The sequence below is a fragment of the Poecilia reticulata genome, linkage group LG9 (assembly GCF_000633615.1).
Source record: "Poecilia reticulata strain Guanapo linkage group LG9, Guppy_female_1.0+MT, whole genome shotgun sequence".
NCBI lineage: Eukaryota > Metazoa > Chordata > Actinopteri > Cyprinodontiformes > Poeciliidae > Poecilia > Poecilia reticulata.
Window position 1 is genome coordinate 16,552,151 of NC_024339.1, and position 22,707 is coordinate 16,574,857.

General features: G+C 40.4%; 1 protein-coding gene across 2 annotated transcripts in view; it reads left to right on the forward strand.

Annotated features, from left to right (window-relative positions):
- Nucleotides 1-218: 218 nt before the first annotated feature.
- pheta1 (PH domain containing endocytic trafficking adaptor 1) overlaps nucleotides 219-22,707 on the forward strand; it is a 34,334-nt gene continuing 11,845 nt past the window's right edge. For both annotated transcript variants that reach the window (XR_001776932.1, XR_001776933.1), the window contains exons 1-3: nucleotides 219-1,130; nucleotides 9,747-10,795; nucleotides 21,708-21,897. The gene's annotated coding sequence lies outside the window, so the exon portion shown is untranslated. The remainder of the gene's footprint in view (nucleotides 1,131-9,746; nucleotides 10,796-21,707; nucleotides 21,898-22,707) is intronic.

The following is a 22,707-nucleotide window of genomic DNA, read 5'->3' on the forward strand; positions in this document are numbered from 1 at the left end:
GGGGGAAAAAAAGTAAAAAAAAAAAAAAAAGACTGTCAGCGTCGACATGAGTGAAGCGAGAGAGAGAGAGAGAGAGAGAGAGAGAGAGAGAGAGAGAGAGAGAGAGAGAGAGAGAGAGAGAGAGAGCCCGGACGTTGACTGCTTTCCTCAGACTCTCCAGAGAGAGAGAGACAGAGAGAGAGCCCGGACGTTGACTGCTTTCCTCAGACTCNAGAGAGAGAGCCCGGACGTTGACTGCTTTCCTCAGACTCTCCAGAGAGAGAGAGACAGAGAGAGAGCCCGGACGTTGACTGCTTTCCTCAGACTCTCCAAGGAGGCAGAGATGGAAACAGGATGAACCTGGCGGGGAGTTGCTTCACAGGAAAGTGCCTCTGGGGTGTCGTTACCCACTGGCATCAATACCAGAACCGACTATTTTGGTTGGGAAGGAGGCAGAGAGACTTTCAATGTTTTGTCGATGCCTGAGGATTACGGACCCTGGCTGTAACGGTTTGGATAGCTACCTACTTATTTCTTTCCTCCCCTCCTCTGCCATAGCTAACGCAGTTTTTATTATCATTTTATTACCCATACTCAAATTCTCTCAAAAATGTCAAAATAGGCTTTCGCACCGACGGTGAAGATGTTTTTGTGGCGTCGTGCTTCGCCTCCGTTGGACGCAGGTGCGCTTAGATTCACAAACCTGTGGCCGGGCGCTTCTCTGACACTACGCTACGATATTCGGATAGCCGTTATTCTTCGTGTTTCGCTCTATTGCGCATGCCCCGTGTGAGATCCAGAATGCTGCCCCGACGCGACTCCGCTTCGTCCTGGCCGCGATGTAGCAGCAGCAGTAGAGGCAGCAGCAGCGGAAAGTGGAGAGGAGCGGAGGACTGAATGAGAGAGAGAGACAGAGAAGGGGGGGGGAAAAAAACATGCGCTGGCAAAAGTGGCTTCACCAAAGGATTTGACCCGAGATCCTTCGCGAAATAGACAACAGTGTCACGAAGTGAAGAATGTCAGGGACACCACATGCGGAGGCTGAAGGAGTAGTCTCCAAAGTAAAAGTGAAAAAGGAGATCAAGACCATCGTGGAGAATTTGGAAACCATCCTGGGAGACCTTAAGGATGTGGCAAAGGAGCTCAAAGAGGTACATTCTTATTCGTGCTGAAGATGTGTGGTTTGGTATTATTGTTTCTTACTCTCCAGGTTGAGGATGCTCTCTTAGGATATTTTTGCCTTACAAAAGATGGGATACTGACGTCCACTTCACTGTGGCCTGAATTGTGCTCCTCCTTCTCCGCCCCCATGCCCAGGGATGCATGTGATCATTATGGCCAACATGAAAGACATTTGGCACATGAGGGTGTAGGGGTGCGAAATGAGAGGACAGCTCCTTCTTCATCCTGACTCACAAGCCATGATGAAAGTGAGAAAATGTAATCACAATTAATATTTAATGGACAAGTTGGTCCAACCACAGAGGGACTTTTTGCATTGCGTTTCATCATCTAAATGCAGGCTGTTGTTCGCTGGGAATTGTCTCCTGCTAGATAATAGGAATGCGTTTTCATCTCTTTTAAGGTGTCTCTCGCTGTCTTTTTTATTATCTTTCCCTAATCCCAACCAATCACCCTGTGTGTCCGTTGCCTTCCCTGTTAAAAAATCTCAACTCTTGAAGCTCAAGGGCGTCTCCAGAAAGTTTTTCAAAGGTGTGGCGGGACACAAGTGGGTTGGGTCAAGCGGTGCTGGGGATGAGTGATAGCAATAAGAAGCCTCCATTCCCTCAAAAAATGACATTAAAATAAGAGATGCTCTAGTTAATCAGGAGATTTTCCCTGGATCGACTTAAAAATACAATTCCTTTTTACTTATTTGTTAGACACACATTTTCTGCCTACAAATCCATCAACCAACTGCATGTCCAACCAGAGCCAGGTATTGTGTAGTTGGTGCTTTTAATCAGTTTTCAGTTAAATTAATTCAATCCAACTCTATAACAGTCACAAAATGTCACCAAAATCACTCTGTCCCTCTAAAATCTTTCAGAAAATTGCAAAAATGTATTGAATTGTATCGTTTGCTGAATATCGCAATATATATTGTATCGTGAGCAGAATATCGTGTATCGTATCGTGAGATTATTGTATCACTACAGCCCTATTAGGAAGCAGGGGTGCACCGTTTATAGTTTTTTTTTTTTCTGATTGTTGATTACCAATCTTTAAAAAACAATTTTGGCCGATACCATTTTTTTTTTTTCTGAAATGTCGCTGAGTTGGCAACAGTGGGTTGACTGTTGTTACTGGCAAACTTGCAGATATGGTGGGCCGGTCTATCAGTCAAACCTCTCTCACTGGAGAACAGAAGAGGACAGTGGTTGATTTTTAGACCGTGGCTGATGTAGACAAGATTGATGGGTAAGATTGGCTTCATATCTAAGTACTGGCTTAAGGAAATCAGAGTCGATAAATCCATGCACCCCTAGTTGCATCGAACACCTCGTGGCTGCACTGGATCGACGTTGGATCACATTCAAACCAGAAACAAACTGCTCTAGAGTTTGAAACGCACAGAGAACACCTCCTCCAAATGGTCTCAATACAGTTGTTTTGGTTTGCGCCCTGTGTTCACAGCTCTATAAACAGACTGGACCAAGGGGGAAAACAATCAGTTTTTTTTTAAACTAAAACATCTCTGGTGAAAACACCCTAAAAGTTGCAGAACAGGAGTGTGAGTTGTGCTCCCTTTTCTATTGGATTCAAAACTTCAACCTTTATCAAAAAGGTAAAAAGTTAAAGATAACTGGCAATTCACATCTGCAAGGAAAAGTCTAATCTGTGTGACTTTAGTGAGAGTAAATTAGAGATAGAGAAATCCACTGGTGAAACTCCAAAATTCCTTCCTTTTCAGATCAGTGGTAACAGTAACACTTTTCAGTGTGAAAGTTGTTACGGTGGGAAGAAGACCCGAAGTTAGCCATTCAGGCTTTTAAAGGTTAAGTTATAGCAAGCATAAAGGCACAAAAGGCTGTACTATTGTAAAATCTAAATATGTGACCTTATTTCAAAAAGGTATAAACATTCAGGCTGCTGCAGCAGATAGCATGGCCTCAGTTAGTTCTTTTCAGTTAGTTGTTTTTTTTGTTTGTTTTTGCTATTTTATTTTTTTGCTTGTTTCCTTCCAAACTCTTTTGGGTATGAAAAGCTCTGGTACAGGACATGAACTTTCACCCACCTTGGCAATGCTTCAGTGAATAAGGAATGGAGTGTTCTGACATAGAGCCAGCGGAAAGTATCACAAAAAAACAGCTTTTCTATTATTTTGAGTCATCAGTTTCCGTCTTTATTGGGATATTCTGGATTTGGAAATGTTCTCAGGCTTTTGGAGATCTCAGTGAGGATTAAAATTTTTAAGAGAACAAACACAGATAGTACTGTAAACCACTTTAATCATGCTGAGATTACATGCCATAGCCAGTTTGAAATGTGAAAATAATAGTAAAGCAGTAATAGTAAAAGGGTGGGAAAAAAAGATTTTGACTACTGTTTTTAAAACTTTGTAATCTGTCAAAGCTTTACAGGAGAAGAGATCTAAATTGGACACAATGTTCAGAATCTGGCATTAACAATACATTTTTTAACCCATTGAAGCATACACTCTCCTATTTTAACGTTATATGAATAAAAAATGTGCGTATATGGTTTTGTGGCCTCCTTGGTGGCACCCCTGTCAACTATCTATGCATTAAGAGCTCAGGGATGAAGAGATAGAGATGCTAATAGGGACTCACACATATGGCTCTGGGTTTATACTTTATATTTAATTTGAATTTTAAATATTTATACTGCAGGCTATTCTCACTGAGTCCCTCTGTGACATGTTTTCTGGTATCAAATCAGTTCTTCTTCTGATTCCAGTCATAGAATCGCGGGCTGCCACCCCGGTTGTAATCAACCTTCAGTTGGTCTTATGTTTGCATTCCAGCACTGGGTACACACCAGGCATCTGTCCCAAACCTTTCACCTTAACATGACAAGCTGTCATTCTAATGAAATCTTATTGCATACAGCCTCTGCTTCCTGCATTATGGATGGCTACTCCACAGCATCTGCCTCCCTGCATCCCTTTTCTCCTTCTCCCTCTTCTTTTCTGTTTCTTTTTTTACCCTCTCTTCTTCTCACAGTTTGAGATTAATAAACTTCTTTTGTCCTTTTCAGCAGTTTACAATCTATCACAGTAGGCATCAGAGTTAAATGACAACAGGAGGGCATTGTAATCTGTCTATTGTAATCTTCGCTGATGTGCCCTTTTCTTTTCCCTTTCTTGTTTCTTTTATTATTACTTTTTTTTTTCTTCCTTGCAGGAAATTGTATAGAGGATCAGTTATTCTGACACCGCTCACACATTAAACACAGGGCTGGAGGGGATGTTACTATCAAAGCCAGTGTTTGGGGCATAATCCGTTTGAAATGCGTTTATCTGTTAGAACTCGCAGACAGGGCTGGAGCTAAGTCTGGCTCTGAGGAAGGACCCTGCTCGGATGCTTGGCACAGCGGCCCAGGCTCCCTGGCCTACAGCGGGGGCTGCACACTGGGATACCGGTATTACCTCTTGTGTGTGTCCCAACAAATTATCCACTTAAAGACTGCATGAAGAGTTAAGCTCTCTGCACTCGTTTTATTATTTTCGTCTCTCTACTTCGTCCCTTGTCTCTCCGTTTCTCTTTTGACCACCATTAGCAAATCTAGACAAGCATTTAAACCCCACAGGTCAATAAATACTCTGTGCTATTCTTCACAACATAGCAATAAGTACATGATTTGAAGGAAAATCCATATATTTGTGTTCATTTCTAGGGGTCTGGCATTGAAGCTGTGAAACTATAAAGGTATTCATGCCCTATAAATTTTTTTTCTCTCGATATTTTGTCATTTTGCAATCGCAAACTTTAACTCTAAGCAGGGCGTAACTACAATGTAGAAGTAAAAGGATTGCATGATTTTAAAAAATTACTTAGAAAAACCAAACCTGAAAAGAGTGGCGTAGTTTTATGTGTGGATGTGCCTACATAAAATTCAGTGCAGGCAATTATTTTTTGGTCTTTGTGTTCTGCTGGTAGGTGAACCGTTGGGCCAGTCTAAGGTCTTTTTAACTCTATTCAGTTCAGTTCATTTAAATAGTGCCAAGTCACAGCTCAAGGCAGTTTGCAAAAACGAGTTTTAATTTATTCATAGATACATCCTAGTTAACGGTAGTTATCAAACAGTGCATTAAGTTCAGTTCACTACTCAAACACATTAAAACAGTTTTCTTTCTGAGAAAACCCAGCAGATTGCATCGAGTCATTGACTTTTAGCTTTCACTCCTCCTGGACAAGCACGTAGCGACAATCGCCTGCATTATGTCGATGACTTTAAAGCAATCCCTCATTCTGAGCATGCACGTAGCAGCAGTGGAGAGGAAAAGCTCCCCTTTAACAGGAAGAAACCTCCAGCAGAACTAGAACCTGGCTCAGTACAAGCGGTCAAATCTGACTGGGGATTTGAGAAGACACAGCAGATACACACAAAGAAAAATAGAGGAACTGATGTAGGAGTACTTTCTACGTTAAAAAAGTTAATAGCAGGAGAGGGAAAGAGTTTAGTTGTTGGCAGCAGTGTCTCAGTTTATGCCTCCTTCCAGGAAGCCGGCAGAGCCAAACAGAATGGCAGACCAGATGTATCTTCTATGGAGAGAGAACCCCCCCCCCCCCCCGCCCATAAAGTTAACTATTGAAATAACAGCAAATAATGCAAATTGGAAAGTAGCAGAAGAAGAAAGTAGCAGAGTGAGGAAAAGTGGCCAGATTGTCCTCCAGCGGTCTAAGTCTATAGATGTATAACTATGGAGATAGCCCAACTTGGCAACATGTCTCTGTTTTTAACTAAGAGTTATCTAAAAGAAAAGCTTTAAGCCTAGTCTTAAAAGTAGACAGAGTCTTTGCCTCACAGACTAATCCTGGGAGAGGAGCCTGATAACTAAAGGATCTGCCTCCCATTCTACTTGTAGAGTTTCTAGGAACCAGCAGTAAACCTGCAGTCTGAGAGCAAAGTTCTCTGTTAGGAACACGTGGAACAATCAGATCTCTGATGTTTGAGAGAGCCAATTATTAAGGGCTTTATATGGGACAAGGAGAATATAAGATTCCTTTCTGGATTTAACTGGGACTCAATTAATGGAAGCTAAATTAGGAGAAATATTGTTTCTTTTTCACTTGAATCAGAACTTTTGCTGCAGCGTTTTGGATCAGCTAGAGGCTTTTAACTTCATTTTATAGATTATACAATTACAGTAGTCCATTCTTGACGTAACAACCGCATGAACTAGACTTTGAGCATCACTCCTGGACAGGATATTTTCTAATTTTGCAGCCTCTTTTAGGCTTTTATAAAGATTTTCCACATATTTAACTTAATCCATTGTCTTATCAGCTTAGACCAGGTTTCCTTTCCCTGCTGAAGAAAAACATCACTATGTTCCACCATGGGAATGCTGTGTACAGGACATTATCCACTGTTAGTTTTCTGCCACATATTGCTTTGTCACACAGTTTTTATCCATTGTTCCTTGTTTCTTAATAAACTTCTGAACAGCGTTATTTATACTGATATTAATTTTACACAAGTGGACTCTATAATTGCGCCACTCATGATGGCAGCATGTTGGAATAACTTTGTTATTATTTGTTAGTTCTGATTTGTTATTTTTGGAGACTATAGTTCATAATTTTTGGGGTTGAGGCATTGCATGCTTGGATAATTATTCCCTCTGGTTTTGCATGCTGTGCAGTTGGAAGGACTTTTGCTCTTGCTTTTATATTTTTTGACAGTTGTAAAGGTGTGTAACCCTGCCAACAAGGTATTGTTTTGCAACCAGAGGCCTCTTTGAATTTTTTTTAAGACTGACTGCTACCAGAGAGGAGCTACAACATTTAATTCCCCTTTTTGATAAATCATACTTTTGAATTGAATAGAATTAAGTGAAGTATGATTTACATATTTAGAGGTTTTTGTGTAAAAGGTGCACAATATAAATGCATGACAAGCTTTTCAGATTTTTTTGGTAAAGAAAACCATGTACCCTTTACCTTCCACCTTATATGTATGTGCTGGTGTGTGTTGTATAAAGAGAAATCCCTGTGAAATACATAGAAATTTATAAATGTCAGGGGACAAAATGTCAAAAAAGTTCAAGGAGCATAAATCCTGTTGAAAGGCTCCGTAGACATTTCGTGCTGAAGTTCTTCTCTTTCTAGTTCTTAAAAAGTCAGGCAGTGATTATTAAAATATTCGGTTCTGTGTATCAAAGCAAAACAGCTCTAAAAAAGGGGGAAATAAACAATTTAATTCAAGAAGGAATATTTTGGGTGGACTTTTAAAAATGGTTACGAAACAAAAAGTTAATATTTCTGAAAATCAGAGTAGTTAAGTAACTATTATTAATTCCTATCCATTGTGGTTGGACAGTGTTTGTTATAGTATACATCTGTAGCGCCACTTAAATGTATTGGTGTTTGAAATAGTTTATGCACTCCAACAAGGTTCCCATGGATACATAGGACTAGTTCTCTCTACAGAACAAAAGTATTTAAATTAAAGGCCACATTTTCCTTATTTCTCTCTAGTGTAAGATTAAGTTACTGCACTGTTGGTAGCTTTATTTTAAAATGTTTTTCATGTTTTGGCCAATAACAGCAAAGCTGCAGCAGTATGAGTACGTCCTGCATGAATCAGGAAGGGATTAAAGCACCCGTTTGATTGCTTTGTGAAGGTTGGAAGATACTAACACCTACTAAAGCTCAAGTCCCCGATCACCTTTAAATAGATGACGTGAGTAATGTATGGATGAATGTGTTGATAAGTGTGTAGATAAACTTATCAATCATCATGTCACAAAAACATTTGTAGGTCTGTAAATTTTGTCCAAAAGAAATCATTGATATTTCTGTGTCAGCTTTAATGGCAAACTAAAGTCCTCTGTCTTTGGTATCACCTATATTTCTTATTTCCAAAGGGTCCAGATTAAATCCAATACACATTTCTGCTGCATTTTTCAACCAATTTTCCAATTTTCCTTATTATACACTTGTATTCATTGCCTCTCCTCCTAATTGTTTTCCGCAGTGTTCTCTGTATTCATAAATTATATAACATTCAGAGATAACAGATTCATTCTGTTACTTAAGCAGTTCTTCACTGTGCCGACTTTGCAACAGACTGCCAGCCTATTGATTTTTCATATCTTTTTGCCCTCTGTTTTCTTCCCAAGCTCTCTTCTTATATAAATTATCACTTTTATGCCTTTTTATTTTGCATTGGAATTTGTGCTCTATATTATCGAAGCCACAACTCAAGAAGTTGTCCAGTAGATTTTGCTATAAATTATATACGTATTTAATGGCTCTTGAGTGCGCTTGCAGTTGACGTATAGTGAAGAAGTCTTAACTCATACTTATGTTCTGCTTTTTTTTGGACTTTGGTTTGTTTTTCTCTCATTTTCAGTGCCGTGTCTGGATGTTTTTCAGAGGAATGTTTAATTTTCTGTTTGTCAAGCGTCTTAACTCTGACCTATGAGTCATTCAGGCATGAAAAAGCTCCTTAAATTCAAGGGACGGACCAGGGCTGTGTCTACACATAACAGACAAATAAGCATTTAGATAAGCACCTAGCTGACAGACTGTTACAAAAGCAAGATGTATTACCTTTTGTTCTACCTGAATTTGTAAGAACGGCTATGATAATACAGTTTTACACACATAAAGCTGTATTTTAGTGCCATCAAGGTGATTCCCAGGCAGCTTTTAGCTAAAAGCTTGGCATGCAGTAGATGAACTGGAGGATGATGAATCTCTCAGGTCTTTGCTGGAATCTGTTCTGTCTCTTAAGGACATCACTTTTAGAGACTGTTCATCTCATGTAGGTAGTGTTTTTACACCTTTGTCTGCATTTTGTCCTCTTGCCTTAAACATCTTTGTTTGAATTTTATGCAGAAAGGATTTTTATTTTTTTTTTAAATCCTATTTTACATTTAGTGCGTACAGCTGAGTGTGTTGTTAGTTGTGTTCAGTCTGGGCCACATTGTCACACACATGACCTTGCAAAACTATTCATTGTCTTTTGTCTTTTTTTTCACCTTCTGTCACATTACAACTACAAACTTCAATGTAGCATATCAGGATTTTCCATCATTAACCAACATAAAGTAGCTCATAGAAGTAAAGTGGATGCAAAAACACACATGGCACAGTAAATTGAATAACAGTCGACATCCCATTATCAGTCTGTGTGATTTTGCAGTCGCAAACAGCTTTGCTCACTGCATATCTATAACATATTAGGCCAGTTAAATGAACTAGCAACCCTTAATACCTAAAATAGTTATATTTCTTTAGTGGCTGTGACAGTAGAGCTGATTGTGAAGTTCTATTTTTGATGTGCAAAGATGGTAGAGATACACCTCCAAAACTAGCACTTGTAATAGTTCTATAAAGTATTAACCTTGGGTATCTCTTTTGAAAACCATTTACAAGTCTTCTTCTACTTTGCAATCATGCACTAGTATGTGTTGGGCTATTACATAAGATCCTGATACGAAACATGGAAGGTTGTGGCTGTAGTGCCACAAAAAAATCCCCAAAGTTCCAGGGCGTATGAACAGTTTTGTAATCTCGCTACCCGTGACCTGGACTCCCAAACTGACACATAGATCTTCTCGTTGTCACCAGGTTGTTCACGACATCGACACCCTGACTGGAGACCTGCAGTTGGAGGAGGACGGACTGACCGACAGCTCGAAGACCGACACGCTCAACTCCAGCTCGAGCTCCACCACTACCACCACAACCGCGTCCAGCCTGGAGAAGCTGAAGCTCTTCCCCGAGGACTGCATCTTCAAGACACAGGTGCCCATGAGTCCGGTACCCATCCATCAACCTGGGGTTCTGACGGTGCTCAAGAAGCCACACCCGCCGCCGCCTCCGCCGAGACACACCACGCTGAGAACGGAGGAACACAACATCAAGAACCTGCCTCATCCGACTTTGGTCTTATCAGGGAATATGTCCAAGACTAATGGGTCTTTGTTGAGGAACGGTGGCGTTTTCCCGCTGAAACCAAATAAGGATTTATTCTCCTCCACTCCGTGCTTCATTTCAGGAGAGAGCGAGATGCAGGAATCGGGTCTGGTTCCTACGCTGCCCAGGCCGATGCCGCTTCTCCGGCATGAGAAAAACAAATGCCCCAAGGCTCCAGGCAGGGAGCACCGGGAGAGAGAGCGGGTCCGTTTCAGCGAGAAGGTCCAGTATCACGGCTACTGCCCAGACTGTGATCTGCAGTACGACGTGGACGACGCAGAACTCCACTTACAGGCCGAGCTGAGCGACTTACGGCTGAGCCCCGTTCACTGCTGCTCCTCCTCCCCTCCTTCTCATCCTCTCCCTCATCCACTGATGTTGGAAAATGGAGGGCTCTCAGTCAGCCACAGTTTCCCTCCAACGACACACACTCCACCACCTTGTGTGCCTCCTCACACACCTTCCCTAAAGCCCCATAAAACAATCCTACGCAAAACAACCACCACCACGGTTTGACCCCGATAGGTTTCAACTTAAACATTGTTGAAAAAGATTCCTAGTGTTTTCTACTCGAGCTGAACTTTGGATTATCCAAACAAAGAGAGAGGAGAGGGTTTGGAAACAGAAAAAGTGGATAAAGTGAAAAGGAATGGCGAGAAGGGCAACGCTGAGATGCAAAACAGCAAGATCAGGGAGAAGCGGTGAGTGTGTGCATGTGCGATTGTGTTTGTCAGGAAGGGGAAAGGGAGGAAGAGCAAATGCACGTGTGCATCGATGCATGACTGCGAGTATGTCTTCTTACGAGATTTATTCATGTGTTTGTGGATACACGCATTAATAGATAGTGAATTCTGCGTGAAGAAAAAAAAAAAGGATCAGGGAATATTCAAAAAGTCGACCCAAAACAGTGAAACTGCATCTGCGTCTCTCAGGAGAATCTTGTTACTAGCAAGTCTCAAAGTCAGGAAGTTGTTTCTTCGAGGGGGCCATGATTAATTCATGTCTTTCTGGATGAAACAAGGACACCTTCTTCCTTCATATTCTAGCCAACAAATTATCCCATTTCAGACACATAAGCACAGTGGCAGTCAGACTTTTGCATACATTCAACCTTAGGGTGGATCTTGTAGTAATTGGGCATTTGTTTAGTTGTTTTAGCTGATCTTATTTCAGGTGGGAAAGATGGTACAACATCAAACTTTAATGTTAAGGATTTTGTTATTGGAGCTAAAATGATATGAAATGAAAATATCTTCTCCTGTTGCTTTTTTTTTTGTTTACACTTCAGTGTTTCAGATTATCAAATAAATTTTAATTCCAAAGGTAACCTGTGTAAAAGGAAAGAGCAGAGTTCAAATGATGATTTCATTTATTAAAAGAAAAAAGATATTCAAACCAACTTGGATCTATTTGGAAAAAGTAATTGCTCCCTAAAATGTCATGTCTGTAGTATAAAGTAATATGAAGAACCGAAATGCAGAGCAGCCTTTGGTGACAATTGGAGAAATGTACTAAAAAAATATTAACTTACAGAAGCAAATGCAGATAAAGTGGGACATGGAAGCAAACAGACAGAATAACACACAAAACTGCAGAGTTACAGAAAGACCCAGTAACAATGAAAATCCAAGAGCTTAAATACAGGAAGAAGCGTGGAGGTGGAGAATGAAAACCAGAACTAATCAGAGGCAGATGGGAAACAGCTGAGGCAGAGTGCAGGCAGAGGATGGAAAATAGCTGTGGAAGGGTGCAAACTGGCAGGAGGAAGACAGGTGAATAATAAACACCGGAGAAGAGCTGAGAGAAAAGGAAACTTTAAATCAACGGGGGAGAAGAATGACACTCGTTGAAGAGAACAAAGTCTAAATGCATAAAGAATAAAGTGCAAGAATAAACTAAGATGGGTCAAGTACAAAGGAATTAACCGAAAGTCAAAACTTTTAGAAAAAAAAATGACTTCAGGGGACTGAACAGAATATGACAAAGCATGATGTGGACTTTTGGTTATGTTACCTTTGGAGGCAACAGGTATTTTTTAGACTACATGTCTGAATGGCTGTTGTGCTCCTGATAATTCTTCTCCTGCACAACAAAAGTGCATCAAGATTTTCTAGTAGGATCCGATCCGATCAAATACGGCGAGTCGTCCAATCAGAAAAACTGTCTCACTGCCACCACTTTGGTTAGCTGCAGAAACATAACGTTAACCTGCATTGTCCAACCCAAAAACCAGTTGCTGATGTGTGTCCATTTTGGCATAGGGACTTCTTTCTCAGTCCAAGTTAGCTTTGCTTCCCTTGTTTCAGCAACTTCATGGTTTGATCTTAATCTTCCTAACCAATCTCCTTTCACATGAGGATGACAGTTTGGATCAGAAAGTGGAAAGCTGGACACAACTGGTTGCTCCAACATGAAAACTATCCCAAACACACATTTGAAACTGGGAACGGATAAATTAACATTAAGCTCTTAGACTTTCCCAATGCTTGTATTATGCTGAAATCATTTCTCTGTCCCAGTAAAACTAATAAAGTAATCAACTTCACAGTTTCTAATAAGAGGAGTGGTCAAATATCCAGATAGAAATGGATATTTAACTCAGAAGTGTGTTTGTGAGAGTGCGTGCGTGCGTGCGTGCGTGCGTGCGTGAGTGCGTGCGTGCGTGTGTGTGTGTGTGTGGCTTCTCTGCTCTGAGCATTTATCTGAATCGATGGAGGTGGTGGAAATATACGTTTGGGCTTTTACCAATATTTTGGACGTTGTTGGAATAGAAAAAAACACAATATGACTCCAAAACAGTTTAGTGCATATATCTTGTACAGTTCAAGTGCATCAATAAAACCTAGGATCAATATGACATTCACTCCGAGGACGTAAGTTTCTGACCAGAACTGTAGACACAAATCAATACGTATGAACAGAAGGCCATATAGGAAGTCATTTCATTACTGTGCCTGAATACCGAGTTGTATCTTTGCGCAGATCTGCATGAATACAATCATTCCGACTTCTCTTTCACTGCTTCCCAGTCCAAGTGGCGTTTATCTGACGTTATCAGACTGTGGGATTGAAAGAAGTGAGAGATAATGAGAGGAGAGTTGCTGGACCGGTGGAGAGACAAAGAGAAATGTTTTTTTTTTAAACACACACTTTTGATTTGTGAAATTCAGAGTGAAAAAAATTCTCGTCGACTCTCGCTCGTGCTGATTCACCCAGCCTCCGCTCACTGAGACGGCTACCTACCGTCTTATTCTCATATCTGAGACAAAATCAGCTGTAAGCTTATCAGTTCTGCTCTTAAATGCTGATAATCCATCTGGAAAAAAGAAAAGCCCTCGCTAATATAATATAATAGCATCTCGGCCTAATTCCAGCAGAATCACTCTCCATTTTATCAGCTTCTATTAGAAAGTATATTTTATAAACCCTACGACTGCCACGTGTGTGTGGGGGTGCAGATAATTGTTTGGGAGACCGAGCATAAGGGCTGTGTGTGTGAGTGTGTGTGAGTGTGTGTGTGTGTGTGTGTGTGNGTGTGTGTGTGTGTGTGTGTGTGTGTGTGTGTGTGTGTGTGTGTGTGTGTGTGTGTGTGTGTGTGTGTGTGTGTGTGCACGCCTTTCGTAGTTGTGTATGCGTTACTACAAGCCCATGTCAGCTTGGCAGACTTGGGGAGACAGCATACCCTTGAGTTAGATGAGAATAGTAGCACCTTCCTCCCAGCGATGCCCTTAATTAGCCGCATTAGACAACAGAAGATAACAGCCCTGCCTCAGACAGCCTTTGTACCAACCTTTGTTCCCAGCTTTGCCTCGACAAAGCTCCCAACTGCTGCTGCACATATTATTTGTGATAAACAGGGAGGATGAGCAGCCGAGGGTGGTGGGGAGACCTAAAGCAAGGAATCAGCGAAAGGCACACCAAGTTCAAGATGTAGGTGAGCTTTTTTTAGGAAATGTAGAGGGGGTGAGGGGACTAGAAACATTAACATTACTGTTTTCTAGGATTGAGGGGGTGGGAAGATGAGAAAATCAGGGTATGAAAAAGCAGTAGATGATGAATAAATCTGATCCGTGAACTCGTCAGCTTTACAATCTAAAATCGGCATCTGGATTAGGGATCAGCAGACTTCCAGCCATGAGGAAAACAATCAAAAAAAGAAGAAAAAAAAAGAGACTGAGGAAGAGCGTAGAGTCAGGTAGGGGCCAAGAGGGAAAGTGTGGAAGAGAGAGGGGAAGAGACATATGCATGATGTTTGCTGCTGTGTGTTTTTTGGACCTCTTGATGACTGCTCAGTGTGAAACATTCACTCTATTTATCTTGTATCAGTGAGTCCTAATGAGTCTGGCAGCAGCATACAGACACACGGATTCACATTAGTGCCGAAAAGAGTCAGCCAGTATCATCACTATATGCAGTTCATAGGAGGGCTCTTCTTCTGCAGTGCATCCTTACTTACTGAAGCACTGTTTAACCAAAGCAAAGGCGTTGACACAGTGGGGCTGGAATCAGTTGATTAAAAGGATACATCCCTCTTATTTGCTTTTATTTTCCTAGCTGATAGGCGGGAATATTTAAGATGGGTTTTAAAAATGCAGGAAAGTAAACAGAGGAGGGCTCCGTTTAAAAATCCTCGCATGCTGCAACCCGGTGATAACACATATAAATGATCTTGGAGAAGATCATTTATATTTATACAAACGCTGAGGTGCAGCGCTCCGCAAAAATAGTCACGTCCCATGTTTTGTCAAACTGCAACCCATAAACATTTAATGTGTTTTACTGGGATTTTACGAGGTAGGCCAACACAAAGTAGTGCATAAATATGAAGTTGGAAAAAAAAAATCTTTAAAATGTGGCGCTTCTTTCCTCAATACTTTTAATATCCCTTCATAAAATCCAACGCAACCGGTTGCGCTTGTAAAGTATAAATCCAGCTGTTCTGTGAAGGCCTCGGAGGGTTGTTGGAGATCATTACTGAACAAAGTCGTAAAGACAGAAAAACAACAAGGATAAAGTTGTAAACATCATGTTTCTATTTCAGCAGGGAAAGAGAAGCTGGTCAGGGTTGTTGGTTAGATGAATGGAGCTAAAAAGGAAACCTGTTAGAGCAGAGTTTCTCAACCTTTTTTGGCCCAGCGCCCCCCTAGCCTTTATCCAGGTCCCTCACCGCCCCCCAATAAAGAATTTGCAGGCTACTTTGCACTGACCATTATTTTATCATTAATATTACTATCACTATTGTAGATGTTTTGATTTTAATGCTTGTTTCTGTATTTATCATCAAAAATAATTTCCCAGAGAACAAAAAAGTCATGGGAATAGAAATTATTTTCACAGGCGTCCACGAAAAATTTTATGAACATTCAACTTAAAATCTGTAGGCCTAACAGCAGCCAATCAGAGTGGAAAAAATATTCTTATTTTGTGTCATTTTCTAGTTTTTAAATCTTGCACAAAATGACCAGATAAAAGATGTTCAACATGCTAGTTTAAACTTTGAACTATTTGCAAACGACTGAGCTCTGCAACATTAAAACATGGATAGAACTGTAACTACCTTAATYATAACTCTTCTTCCCTTCAGTGTTTCTGTCGGTTTCTGGTGATGCAGCTCTGTGCTGCCTTCAGGAGAATGGGACAACAGAGCATCATCCATAAAATTTCACCCACATAGCATTTATTGTGCAAACCAGAGCTTTCAGTGGAAAAACTAAAGTTCCAGGTCCTTTTAATGCCATACAAATATGAGACAGAAACATGGATTATATCTTTATATAGACCTGTCTATTGATTTATAGAGTAATAGTTTTACTGGACAGAAATTACAAAAAACAAATCTGGTTCTTAATCAAATCCTAATGAGTCAAATTGAAAGTGTCATGGAGTCATCAGCCTCATGACATTAACACTGACATGAAAAAYAATATTGAAGAAATAAATATATCAAATCTAATTAAAAACATAAATAAATTATAAGTTATTTACTGTTATGGTCTATAAGATATATTTATTCTCAGTATTAGATATGGTCTCAAACAAACTCAAGGCACTTCAACAATATTATTTTACCTTTTATCTGGAAAAATGTCTGTTTATTCTTGCCGTACAGTCCTCTGCATTAATTATTGCTCGAAAGGTCTTGCCATACCAATTTATTCCTCTGTATTTACTTTGGTTTCTTAGTTCATTCTTGCATTTTGTTCTTCATTCATTTCCATTTAGTTTCATTTGATTAGTTTTATCCTCTCTTGGTTTATTGCTATGTCCACTTTAGTTTCTTTCCTGTTGCTAGATTTATTTTATCATTTATTGACGCTCACCACCAGTAATATTCACTTATCACCTGCTGCGCCGCCTAATCGTCATGATGTGTTTCACATCATGTGTTGATTTTTTTCACTGTTCAGCGTCAGATTCTGTTTTTATGCCATAATTCACATCTAGTTCGTCGCTCCGTTTTATGTCCCGCTTCTCCTCTTTCAGAGTTTTGCGCAATGTACGCGTCTTTTTTCTTTTTTTAAGCCCCTAAGGTGCAGGGCGGTCGGGAAGCGTATCGATGGGGAAAAKGCAGACTGACATAAACCTTTTAAAACAACGGAAACAATTTCTGCATTCTGATTATTGAAATTTAAAAGTGCTGTGTTGTTCYATCACCCCCGTTTCAYACCGGACCACTTACAGCACCGGTGTTAACGCTATAAAATGAACGCTCTCTATCGTGGTATCACCCATGGAGGGATTTCTTTATTTCTTTATTTAAATGGGTTAATTTTTCAGAGGGATGCACGGTGAGGGTATTGTGATTTTAGCTACCAGTAGCAGGAGAACGGAGCTGCGCCAAGAAGCTAACAGAAGCTAACAAACACTGAATAGAAGAAGAGCTGCCATCGATACAGTTGCAGCCAAGCATGATTTAATGTTACACAATACAGTTTTACCAAGTTGTTCAAAGTCTAAACTGGCATTGTTGTGCATTTAAGGTGTAAAGTTTACCTTCGACCAAACGCCCCCCTTTTGTAAAAATGTCCGCCAGCGCCCCCTGCCGTCCTCTGAACGCCCCCTGGGGGGCGGTACCGCCCACGTTGAGAACCGCTATGTTAGAGGCTGAAAAAGACCTGAGGCTGGGATGAAGGTTCACCTTCCAGCAGGATAACAAACTCAAACTCACATCCAGAGCTACAATAGAAAGGTTTACAGCAGTGGTGTCCACAAGGGTCGAAATCATCAAGTTGAAAACACTGGTGGGTAACTAAATTGTTTTTTTAATAAGAATGGAAAAATGCATTTATTTTATCTGTTCAGTAATATACTAAACATTAGAGATTTGAATGAAAAACCATATATTGATGGAATCTGTAAATCAGTGTTGATCAAAAACATAAGAAGAGACTGTCTCATTAAAAGACAGGAATATGATTTCCTAATATTTGTGGCTCAATTGTTTTTGTTTTTGGGCTAGAAAATGTATTTTCTGTGCCCTTGGTGACAAGAACAGGATCGGGGTCAGTGCTTTCTGTGTTTAGCCAAGTTGAATTAATCTTAGCCAATCAGCGCTTAAAATTAATGAATGGAGCTCCTGAATCAGCTGATTTGTAAATGCCAGCCAATTGCCTGTTAAGTAGCATTTCACCTGGGTTTCCCAGCTTCCTAACCTACATTTTCTTAAGAACATTTGAGAAGAAAATCCATGAACCACTTAGCAATCCATGCTCTCCTTTTCCAGATTTTAAATCATCTTAATGATTTACCTGAGTTAGTAGTTAACTCAGAATAATACAGAAAGCATCAAAAGTTTGACAAGTCGCTGTGTTTCATATACTGAACAGTAGAGGTGTGCCGATCGATCGGAAAGCGATCATAATCAGCCGATTTCCGTGAAAAAGTGTATGATCGRTGATCGCCGATCAYGGTCTCTWGTTGCCGATCACACAAACMGATCACCTGCATCTCATTTCGCAGCCTGCCTGTGCAGCTGGTCTCCTCTTTCCTTCACACTGCGCAAACGCGCAGCAACAAATCCTAAGCGATGTGGAACTATATCGCACTGAGTGTTTGCGTGTTGCAGCGGAAAATTGAAGCATGTGGGGTGAAGCTCGTCAAAATGCATCTACACGACGAATCTAATATGACAAAAAAAACAGTGCCATACTTGACGGAGTTTGGCTACATCAAGGAGTAAATATGATATATGGAGGATCAGATAGCAGGTAAAGCAGCGCACAGCTACAAACACTCACCCGGATTAGCATGACGGTCAGAAAGCTAAATAAATAACCCGCAAAATGATTTAAGTCTTCGAGCTGCGATGTAAGACGCTGGTTCTGCTCTCGCTGTTGAACCGCTGCTACGCGCTACAGGTAGTAATATTTCACAGACGGAGCGCYGCTWCTRCTCCACCTGGTAGTGACTCTCACACCGAACCTCTGTTTAAAGCTGCAGCATCTAACTTAAAAAAAAAAAAATTACATACGTATTAAAAATTTCGCTGTCCTAACATGAGACAGATAATCTCTGAAAAAATAATCAATCTCTGCATTATTACTGAGCACATCTCTACTGAACAGTAAGAACTTGATTTAAAAGTACAAAATATTTCAAGTTGTACCCGCTCAGTGGCAGTTTCCCCATCATGCTACATAATTTAATGCTAGTATTGAGGTTTGAGCCACAGAATAACACTAAATATTGCTTCATTCTTGCAGAATAAACCATAAAGACACCATGACAGACAGCTAATGGTTGATGCAAGATTAAACCCATGTTTATCAGAGTGAATATTTTGACATTCAGTAAATAGAAAAGCCTCTGTTTTCATAAGACATTATTAAATACACCCATGATTTATAACGAGCTTGCTCTTGTTAGCAGAATACCACTGCTCCCCTGATCACGTCTGTGGGAGTGTTTTGCTGTGATTTATTTTATTTTTTTTTTTCTTGTAAAAGCTATCTGTGCTCCAGAGCTCTAGGCTCCAAGATAAAGTTGTAATGGGCAGGAAGGAGGTGGATCTCCACCGCCTCCATCATGAGTCAGGCCTGACTCAACGGCACTGACCCACTCCCTCCAGCTCACCGCTCTAATTCGTACCCCGGCTCCATTTTTTTATTTATTTTTTCCTCTCCCTCTCTCTGTATCTCTGTCTCCATCTTTCTCGCGCTCACTGTTTCTTTATTTCTTTCTTTCCTTTCCCCTTGGCTGATGCTTCACTCCCACTCAGCAGCATCTGTATGCACAACAATCTCTCTGCATGCATGCGTCTCCGTGTACATGTGGGTGAGGTTGCTGTGTTATCGAAGAAACAACACTTTGTGCAGCAAAAGGAGTTGTTAGTTTCGGTGTTTAAGTGTGCCTGTGAAAAGTATTCAACCTCATCGGATCTTTTACCCTTTTTTATTGCTTTTAAAATCAATCACAATCAACAGCGTCTATTTTTCGACACACAAAAAAAAATCATGTCAAAACAGAAGACTGATTTCACAAAATAATGACGGTTAAATAAAACGTTGAACCTAAAATAAGTGGCTGCGTAAATATTCACTCCAATGAAGTCAGAGAAAATATTTGTATATGACTGTGATTATGTTGTAGAAATCATTGGTCATTTTTTTTGTTTTTTGTTAAAAAAAAAAGACACATTTTGTTGACTACGGTTGATTTGTAAAAGAAATGAAAGGGTAGAACATCCAAGGAGGTGAATTTTAGTCAGCTTATCTTTAGTGGTCTCATTAACTTTACTTTTAAATTATAAAAAATGATATGCATAAATCTCTAATGTCCTCTTAATGTTACCTGTGCTGCTCCTCCTTGCAGGTCGTAACTCTGATTTATTTCTGCCTAAACTACAGTCACATGTGTGTTTATTATCCTCCTACTCCTCCTGTTGTCTTATCTGGTTTTCCAACCTGGCAAACGCACAGCGAGTAATAAAACTCGACAGTCAGAGAGAGACCCACATTTTGCCAGTGAATATTAATTAGCAGTTGTTTCTCTGTCTGATTGCTGCTGGTGATAGTCCTGCGAAGAGACACGGTTGTCTGTTTGCTCGTCCTCGTTCTGCATGCATCATTTACTTTGATTTCTGTTTTCCTCAATGAGCTACATTTCAACATAATCACATAAAATGAAAACGATACGAGGAAGCGTGAAACAAAATTAAAGAAGCAATTATGACGTGGCATGCCAGAGGGCTTGTGTCTGCACAGTAGATCCTGTATTAAAGGTTCGTTTCCAACACAATATGAGGGTTTCTGGACAACTGGAGTTTTTACTGGTTTGGTATGTCTTAAAGTCGTGTCCATCCATCTGGTCATGTGTCCACATATCAGTCTGTCAGACTATACATCCATCTATTCCAACCAGTTATCTATTTATCCATCCATTTGTCCATTGTGCATCCAAATGTGCAGCCATACCTCATGTTCGTCTATCCATTCATGTGTTTGTCTAACTCTCTGCCCAGCCAGCCTTCCACCTTTTGTTCACTGTCTGAGTGTTTTTCAAAGCCGCGACCCTTAGGAAGGTCTCAGAAATCTGGAGGGAAGATGAGAAAAAAAACCACCAAAATAAAAACATTTATTCTATTAATTTTTCTCATCATTAACTCTAATCTGTTTTTCAACCATTATTTTAAAAGAAAGGCTGAAATTATTTGCTGTAATGTTATTTGCAATGCTCATCTTTCTGATTAGTTGCCAGTCAAATTCATCAAGCTGCTTTGCTGGGATTTTACAACTTTTGTAGGTGCAAAGGTAAAATCGAAGTTGACTAAAATCGATATTCACTAAAACTACGGTTGGAAATTTGCCACAATATTCTGATCAGTGCATCTCTGTAAATGTTGCCTTTGTGCTTTAAAAAAAAAAAGAAAATTCAACCTCTGGAAATATTTAGTTAGTGTAATCATTTTTGAAACAACAACACATTCAGACATAAATCTGGTGCATGTAAGGTTTACTTTCTTGCGGTTCATTGTTTCCTCTGAGCCAACGAGTCAAACCGAGTCATGATGCTGGAAAGTGAGTAGGTCATTTGCATAAATTATGACTTTAAAGGGATACATATGAGGGATACATCAAGGCATATAAGTACAAAGAGCGAGCGCTAATGGAGCAGTCATGCAGCCATGCGTGTAAAGGAAGAGTCAAAGGCCATGATGGTCCACTGCAACCTACAGAGATTCGATGGTGTGGCTTTGCTTAATTTGAGGCTTTCACGCCCCTTTGAAGTTAAAACATAGAGGGCTCAGCTGCTTCGTGTTGCGGAGAGAGAAACAACATCTCAACAACTGGATCAGACGCGTGAGAGCAACAGTGGCCCAGAAGGTTCTCTGTCCTCGGTAACCTACGTCTCCAGACTTGACTAAAGACGACAGCTCTCTAAGAAGTGGTTGTAATCCACAGAGGAAAACGTGTCAAACGATTCCCGTTCAGTTTGATAACCTGCGGATGTGGCGCCGGGCGCCTGTGACTGGGCGGTGATACCTTTCATTTGGCTCTCTATAAAAAGCAATTGTTGTTGCTCCAACTGTCAAGTGCCTCTCCTCTGTGCAGTCAGATATCCACATTAATGTGTCTCCTGTTTTTTTTTTTTTTTCTTTTTTCTTCTCCTCTACAGGGCCCATTGAGATCCTTGAGCTCTGAGAGGAGTGGATGCTGGCTTCACACTCTAATCGACCCGGGTTGATCAGGGAGGAAGGAGTCCAAACATCAGCCTTCTGGTGCTTGAAAGTGCTAATGGCTCTGAACTGACAGAAGACAATATCCTCTTCTGAGCATGAAACAACCTTCAGGCGACAGCTGTACAGGTGGAAAAAACAAAAAGAAAAACACGTTACTCTCCAAAACAAGGCAAGGCAAGAGAGCCGGCCGCTGCGAGTGATATGTTTGTTCATAAAAAACGTCTAAATTAGATCGGAATGCTGCCCAGACCCAGTTATCAAAAGTAATGAGGCGGATTTGGATGAAGCCGCACGAGATATGGGTTGAAATGATGTCAGTCGGTGTTTGATTGACGCCAATACAGACTTTTGCTCTGTCAGATGGAAATCAATAGCTCCACTCAACCGATGGGATTTGCCTTTTTAAGAATCGTAATTGTGCACGGATTGCCCGACAGGCCCGCCTCGCGAGAGAAAAAACAGCGTCTCCGCTGGACTGCAGAGAAGGAGAAAATAGTATTATGTCAGTATGTGCCACATCCCAACCATGGACTGTTTCTGTTGCGACCAGTGTTTGGAAATGAATATCGATTTGGCCGCTGGTCTGTGTCCAGTCGTTGACGTCCGTCGTTTCTGTATTTGCTCAACTGGTGCCATGCATCCATGCATACTCCACGGTTAAAAAGCAGAGAGATTCAGTCCAGTGTGGCAAATTTCAGCTTTAAAGGATTGTTGAGGTGATAATTTGCATCAAATTTTATTTGTGTACAAATATACATAAACATGTTTGATATCTATATATTTCAGCCATTTTTTTCTACAGAGACTTTTAACATTTAAAAAGATGATATTTTTGATATTACGTTGGACAACAGAGGTTTATAGACAAAATATGAAAATAATCCCTCATGTAGTACTTTTTTCAGAAAGGCAGAAGAGCAAGATTGTGTTTGTAGA